Below are 7,500 nucleotides of genomic sequence, written 5' to 3' on the forward strand. Positions count from 1 at the left end.
ACAGTATATATCGACTTTCAGATATCGGTCAATTCCAGCCACCCTCAATACTTTTCCCTCATCAGTCGAGTCATCTCCGTCAGTTTATCTTGCCATTTATCTACCAGTCTACCCGTAATCAGTCTATCGAGCCCTCCATGCTGCCTATCTATCGACCGACCATCAGCCTATCTAACCAGCCTTCTATCAGATCAATCTATCGAGCCAGCTCTCTATCCGGCCATCAATCCATCCCCGCCTGTCCTTTCCTTCCCCAACACACGAGACTGCGAGGGAATCTCATTTTAAATCATGCAAATATTGTCATACCTATGCTGTCTGCTTACAAGGCCTCCCGCTTCCCATTACCAAAACCCTGCCCCCATCCCTCCCACACCCCCATTTCCCCGGTCTTTCATTGCATACCCATCCCTCTCCCCCTCCCCATCCCCCCGTTCCTCACCGTCTACCCATCCCTCAACCCCATTCCTCCCTCACCCCCATTCTCCCGTCCTTCATCCCCTACCCTTCCCTCTGCCTCACTCCTCTTTCGCTCCCACCCCTCACCCCCTTTCCTATCCCTCACGCCCTTACCCATTCCTCTCCCCCATCCATCCATCTGCATCCATCTGTATTTTACCACAGATGGCGCCAGACGATGCTCTTCAGCTCATTGATATACACTGCAGCCAAAGGGGTACAAGCTAAAGTGCAATATTCGATAAATTCCAATCTTCCCTTAGACCAGAAAACACAACGGTATTTATTATATCAAGGTCCCCAAAATATAATGCTGGGAGAACGGGGACAAGGAGATAAGCAAACTGATTCTCTCTCTCTCTCTCTCTCTCTCTCCATTGACTCACAGTGAACAAGTGAGTAAAATGGGTGGGAGAGAGACACAGGAGAGAGACTAAATTCTATTGTTCCAAAGTACACAGAGTCCAGTGTAGCTGCTTTGAAGACGGGCTCTGTGTAGTTCAAAACATTAATGAAAGAAAGAACCCAAGGCTGTAATATTAAGACTGGGTGCGCGAAGGCCTAGACACACTTCCACTTTTCAACCATGATTTCTGAAGCATGTGATGATGTTAGAAAATATGGGACGTACGCAGTGACAGGTGTTTTAAAAATGTTCGTAAAAATTTTAGCCGCGCTTATACTTTCGTTCACTCATTTTTGTTACGGTCGTTACCCCTTCCATCCGATGAGGTATTTTCTCTTTTATTTTGGCTATTTCTGCTCGATTTTACTTAGCTTAGGGAATTCATCTAGTCTATATCTATCCCCGCCATCTATTTTTTTTTCTCTTTACGGACGAATAGAGGAAGGAAAAATAAATTAAATAAAAGAATCCATACACCAGGTGACAGGTGTCCTCCACTCATAAAAATATCTGTAACAGTAAAATTCTCCCAAGATGCACGATAACCTCTGCAACGAGCACGAGTAAAATAAGAAAAATGTCCTTGGGGTGAATAAGATAAGTGCCCGTATTCTTCGAAGCGTGAGGAAGCCCCCTAACACCTGTTCTTAAGTGATTAAGTGATTTGCTTATTACACCTTAATGTCCTCCCCTGTGTCATAAAAAAAAAAAATCCTCATAGCGCCATACTCTGCATAAACAACGCAGAGAAGGGTATTAACCAGTCATATCCAAAAATAAATCGCTTAGGAAGAGGTGCTAGGGAGCTTCCTTACCCAACCAGACTACTGACCAAGCTCTTTCCCGTGTTTCCCTCCTTCATCACCTGCAAACTTCAGGTGCGATCAGACTGTCTGGCACACTTTGTTTTCCCAGTTGTTCCTGTTCACTCATCCGTTCAACTGAGGTATAGGTGAAATATCAGCAGAAGCGGGTTACATTCTAGGGGAAGACTCAGACCTAGAATCAAATGTCTACCTTTATGTCCCTCATGTAGTAATCAGGCATTAATAAGGCCTTCTCTGACAGTTTGCTTGTTATGTTCAGGGGGAAGACTGAGACTTAAACAATCCTCTGTCTTTAATGACCCTCGTGAAATCGACAGGTATAAATATAAAAATTCTCCTTTTCATATTTCTTCTTCTTCATATTCTTTTTTTTCTTCTTCTTCTCATTATTATTAGTATTCCTCCTACTCTTCCTCCTCTTTTTTCTTCTTTTCATTCCCCTGCTCCTTCATTTCTTCATATCATTATCATTATCATTATTATTATTGTTATTATTATTATTATCATTATTATTATTATTATTATTATTATTATTATCATTATTATTATCATTCCTCCTAATCCTCCTCCTCCATCTTTTTTTCTTTTCTTCTTCATTCTTCTTGCCGCAACACTTACGAACGAAGGAAATTGAGGACATTCATCTACAGGTGAGTACAAACGAGGTAAAACTAGATATGAAATAAGGAAAATAAACAGTAGTAGAAAATTTTCACCCAGTCATAGATAGACAGAGAGAGAGAGAGAGAGAGAGAGAGAGACTGCCTTTCTCCACTCGATATGCACAAGGAGAAAATATCGGGCGAAATATCTGCGGCCGCTTCTCTTACTGGTTCTCTTACTGACTACAAAAAAAAAAAAAAAAAAAAAAAAAAAAAAAATCACCATCTTTTTCTATCCACAGACTATTTTTCTTTACCTGTTGACATTGCATTTTTTTCCTCGTTTTTGGCCATTTCTTTCTTTCTTTCTTTCCTTCTTTTTTTTTTTGTTTTGCTTTACGATCGATTATTTATTTTGTAAGATGATTTTTTTTTAGTAATTCCAAACGATGATGCCACTCTCTCTCTCTCTCTCTCTCTCTCTCTTATGTTCTTGTCGGGTAAGGAGGCTCCCTAATGCTTCTTCCTTAGCAATTTATTTCTGGATAGGGCTGGTTAATATCCTTTTGTATGTTACTTATGCAGAGTATGGTGATGTTGGCAGGATTTATGAAAAGCAATAGAGGACAATAAGATGTCATAAACAAAATAAATTGCTAAGGAAGTGGTGTTAGGGAGCTTACTTAACCGACGACAATTCCGGCCTTACACCTGCTATTCATCATTCAGTCCTTTATTGTCCCTTCAGGATAATTAATGAAAGAATGAACAGTCGCTCGCCCTTGAGTGACAACAGGTGAGAAAAAAAAACAAACATCAAATATCCTTATAGGTTGGTTCGCCTTAACCCCCTACACCATCAGGCATCCGTCTGGTTATATGGTTACCACCCATCGTAATAAACGATTTCCTGGGTTACACTAAACCATTTGTCTTGTCATTTAATGTAGAGCCACATGAAAGTAGTCTACATCGGGTGAGTGGATGGTGGACACCCCCCTTACCTTAACCTTTTTCTCCTTCCTGTTTATTTGTTTTACCCATGTTTACATCCCGTACTTTGTTTATTCTCTCTCCACGCTTTCCTTCCTCCTCGCCTTCGTTACTTCTCTCATCCTTTCTCTCTTCTCCTTCCTTCTTCCTTTCTCTTATCCTGTCTCTCCTTCCCTCTTGTTAATGCCTGCTTTCCTTTCTTACTTCCATCCACGTATTTTTCTTTTCCTCTTCCCCCTCCTCCCCCTCCTCCACCCCTCTTTCCCCCTCGGAGTAACTGAAAAAAATTGATTAACATTTTAACGTGATTATTTCTAATTAATTCATCAGCACTTTTTGTTCTGCCGTCTTCGGTAATTGCCCAGAATAATGAAAGCAATTACAGCCCCGTTGGTGCTAATACTCTTTGCTGGCGTCCTTGTCGTTGTTCTTGTTGTTTTTGTCCTTGTTGTCATTACTGTTGTTTTTGGTACTGCTTTTGTTGTCTCCGCCAGCGAAGTTGAAGGAGGTTATGTATTCATCCGTGTGAATCTGTCTATAGGCCCTCTCCCACTTCGGCGTAAATAGGCACGATGAAGCCACGATGAAAATCGTGGCCGAAGTCGGTGATGTGTCGACGATTCTGACGAAGAATCGTGGTGTCGGCGTAATACCGGCGACACCAGTACAACAAAACGCCGAAACCTCGGCGGAGTATACGATGTAACCGGCGACTAGTAGCCGACATATCGCCGATATGTCGGCGTAATGCACAAGCATTATTCTAAATTCAAATTTTAACGTTTTTTTTTATGGTGACTCAACGGCGATAAAGGTACATCGGCGGCGTGCTGTCGACGATGTATCGTCGATGTGTCGGCGAATGCATCGCACGCACCTCGCAGACAAAACGCTGAGGCCATCGCAGGTGCCTCGCCGTCATCGGCGTATTTAAGGCGATTAATCGACGGTTCATCCGCGAAATGTCGGCGATATATCACCGACATTCATAAGATGAAATATTACTGTCGCATAACCCGGTACGTATCGTACGGTTTACGTAGGCTATGTCGTATTAACCTCACCGATGCATCGCCAATACATTGCCGACGCTTCGCCGTATGACCGTATGACATCTCAACGGTTTTTTTCACCGCTGACGCCTCGCCGATGTCGGCGATCATACGCGGTTTATACGCCGGGTAATCGCTGACGTCGCCGAGGTGTCGCCTTGTTGTCAATGACTAATCTGCGAAATTTTACAAAATCGTGGAAGGCCACGACGTTTTCATGCAGCATGAAAACGTCGTGGCCCCCCACGACAAATTTCCACCTCGTGCGACGTATCGGCGCCATGCCACGAAGGGACAAGATTTTGATCACGAATACCCACGATTAGGGATTTTTGACACATCGTGACTTTATCTTCCACACTTTCGCCGAAGTGGGAGAGGGCCTTAACTGTCTGTTTGTGGATAAGATACCTCAAAAAGTTGTTCTCGAATTTCAATAAAACCTGGTGAATAGGTGGGCAATGGGTCAAGGAAGAGGTGATTAAATTTTGAGGTGGATCCGAATCCGAATGCAGGAATAAGTCAAAAATTTCATTGGCGTCGGCGGAGGTATGCGATCTCTGATATTCAGTAGTAGAGCAGACTATGACCGTAGAATTAACTATATGACCCTGTTTTAGGATCCGTCGGGTAAGAAGGAGGAATTACAACAATAAATCCTAAAGTTTAATGGCGTTGGCCGAGGCATGGGTTGTCTTCAATGCTTTCTTGTTGCTGCTGTAGCTGTTACTGTTATTACTGATCTTCAAGCAGAGACAAAAGACCTGGTAAACCCAATCCCCCCCCACCCTCTCTCTCTCTCTCTCCCTCTTGAATGCATAGTTTTATTTACAGTAGGATATGGTGCTAGTCATGAAGAAGTGCTATGGGAAAACTGTAGAGCCATAGTATTGCTATACTCTGCCACTGAGGTACGTGAAATAAGCTGCAAAAGGACGAAAATATACGCCAGGTTAAGGTAAAAGGACTACAGAAAATGTCTGACCCTTCTAGTCAAAGAAGCCTCCCCTAAAAAAAAAAAAAAAAAAAAATGTAAAAAGCGAGAGTTAAATGGAGAAATGTTATCTAATTTAAGGTGTTACTAAAAAGCCTGTCATGTTTGCTAGAATTATTGGGTCTGCATTCATCTCTCTCTCTCTCTCTCTCTCTCTCTCTCTCTCTCTCTCTCTCTCTCTCTCTCTCTCTCTCTCCGCAACAAGAACTACCCCCACGAGTGCTTTATTTTAGTTCCCCTCAACAACTCGTTTTCTTTTAACAACTTTCAGATATCGATACTGGTGTTCTTGCTGTGGCGGTGGGTGTGGTGTTATGGTGGTGGGTGTAGTGTTCAGCTGCTAGGCATGGTGGTGTAGTGTTGTGGTGGTGTAATGTAGTGGTGGTATGATGTGGTGGTGGTATGGCGTTGTAGTGGCACGGTGTTGTGGTGTTACTGTGGTGTTGTAGTATTGTGGTGATGTTGGAATGGTGAGGTGATGGTGTTGTTGTCCTTCTGTGATGCTGTGGTGGTGTTGTGGAGATGGTTTGGTGCTTTGGTAGGTCCGACAGAACCGTGGTAGTGAAAGTATGACGTGAAGGTGGATGTTGTGTGAGGCTGACAATGAGACAGAGGTGTTCTGAAGGGGAGAATCGTAGGAATCAGCTCTCCCCTCCCCACAGCCCCGTCCACCCCCTAAAAAATCTTAAGATGTGCTGGTGAAGGGAGAGAATGAGGGAGTTTAAGTACCTCGACGAAGTACAAGAGAGAGAAAAGTGGAAGACTGAATCGTACAGGGAAGGATGGAAGGTGGCAGACATTTTGAGGAACACACCTAACTCTCGCACCAGCAGCAAAGCAACCACTTCCAACATCACCACAATCATCAGTACCACCACCACACTATCATGATCACCGGTATCATCCCTTCCAACCACCACAATTATTATTACAACTACATTCCAAGTCAAAGCTTTAACCCTCTCATTCCGAGAGGTCCTTCGTAAGGTATAAAAAATCGTCTAGGGTGACATGAAAGACATTACATTTTCGTCATCGTAATAAAGTGAGAGGGAAAGTTCTGTGTATACTCAAAAGTGCATTTAGCTCCCTGGATTCGGTGACGATTTTCATGGCATAATCTTTGTATCTTTAAGCGATTTTATTGGGCTTTGGAGAGACCCTTCGAACTGGAGGGGTCAGATACAGCCGACATTAACCCCTTTACTACAACAGGCTCTCTTAATCTGAGTGAAATTTTGATAGTAACAAGAATTAAATACAATGTACGCCATTCATTTCCCTACACCTACTTCCCCCTCCTCCTTCTTCCCCGCCCTTTCTTTCCTCTCCTCCTTCTTCCCCTCCTCCTTCCTCCCCTCCTTCTTCTTCCCTCCTCCTTCCCCTCCTCTTTCCACAAGGCGGGGCTCATGTCAGCTGCCTGTAGGGAAATGCATACTCCAGCGGTTCTATTTTTGAGTCGGTTTGTTTTTCTCTGACAAAAATCATTAACGCTTTTCAGTACAGTTTATGGTCAAGTGCAGCCAGACTTGGGAGTGGATTTGATTAGCAACCAAGGAGACTCATTCCTCCTCCTTCACAAAGACCCATCCAATGAAATGCAACCACGACTCAGTATTCAAGGTGAGAGTGGGCCAGTTTTGTCAGATGAAAGCAAACAGACTGTAATGACTTCAGGAGGCTAACTTGCACCTCTTCCCAGCCAGTGTATTTCCACAAATGGCCAAATAATATTCCCTGGTATGTTATTTGTGGTGTCAGTCATGGCACCTAAAGGAAAAAAAATACAGGCAAGAGAATATCATGGCCTAGTACGCAAAATAGATTGGTTAGGAAGAGGTGCCTCCTAAACAGCGGGAATACGGGGCTAGGTAAGATCTAAGAAGCAAGATTATAGTTATCATTGTTGTTATTGTTGCTGTTGTTGTTAATGCTGTTGTTGTTGTTGTTGTCAGGGGCTTGTGTGGAGCATGAACCCAGTGGACCACAAGGATCATTTGCTTTTCCCGTGCGGTCCACCATCTTCCTTACTGGGGATAGAGAAGTAGTTGAGGGACGTTTGTCTGGCCAGGCAGTTGAGTCGCTCGGCCACAGTGCAATCACGTGAAGGCCCCAGCACCAGGAACATAGCAAAAGACATTATCATACTGACGGAGTTGGCATATGA

The sequence above is a fragment of the Coenobita brevimanus genome, chromosome 61, assembly GCF_032717465.1.
Source record: "Coenobita brevimanus isolate Jiangsu-jjx chromosome 61, ASM3271746v2, whole genome shotgun sequence".
Lineage (NCBI taxonomy): Eukaryota > Metazoa > Arthropoda > Malacostraca > Decapoda > Coenobitidae > Coenobita > Coenobita brevimanus.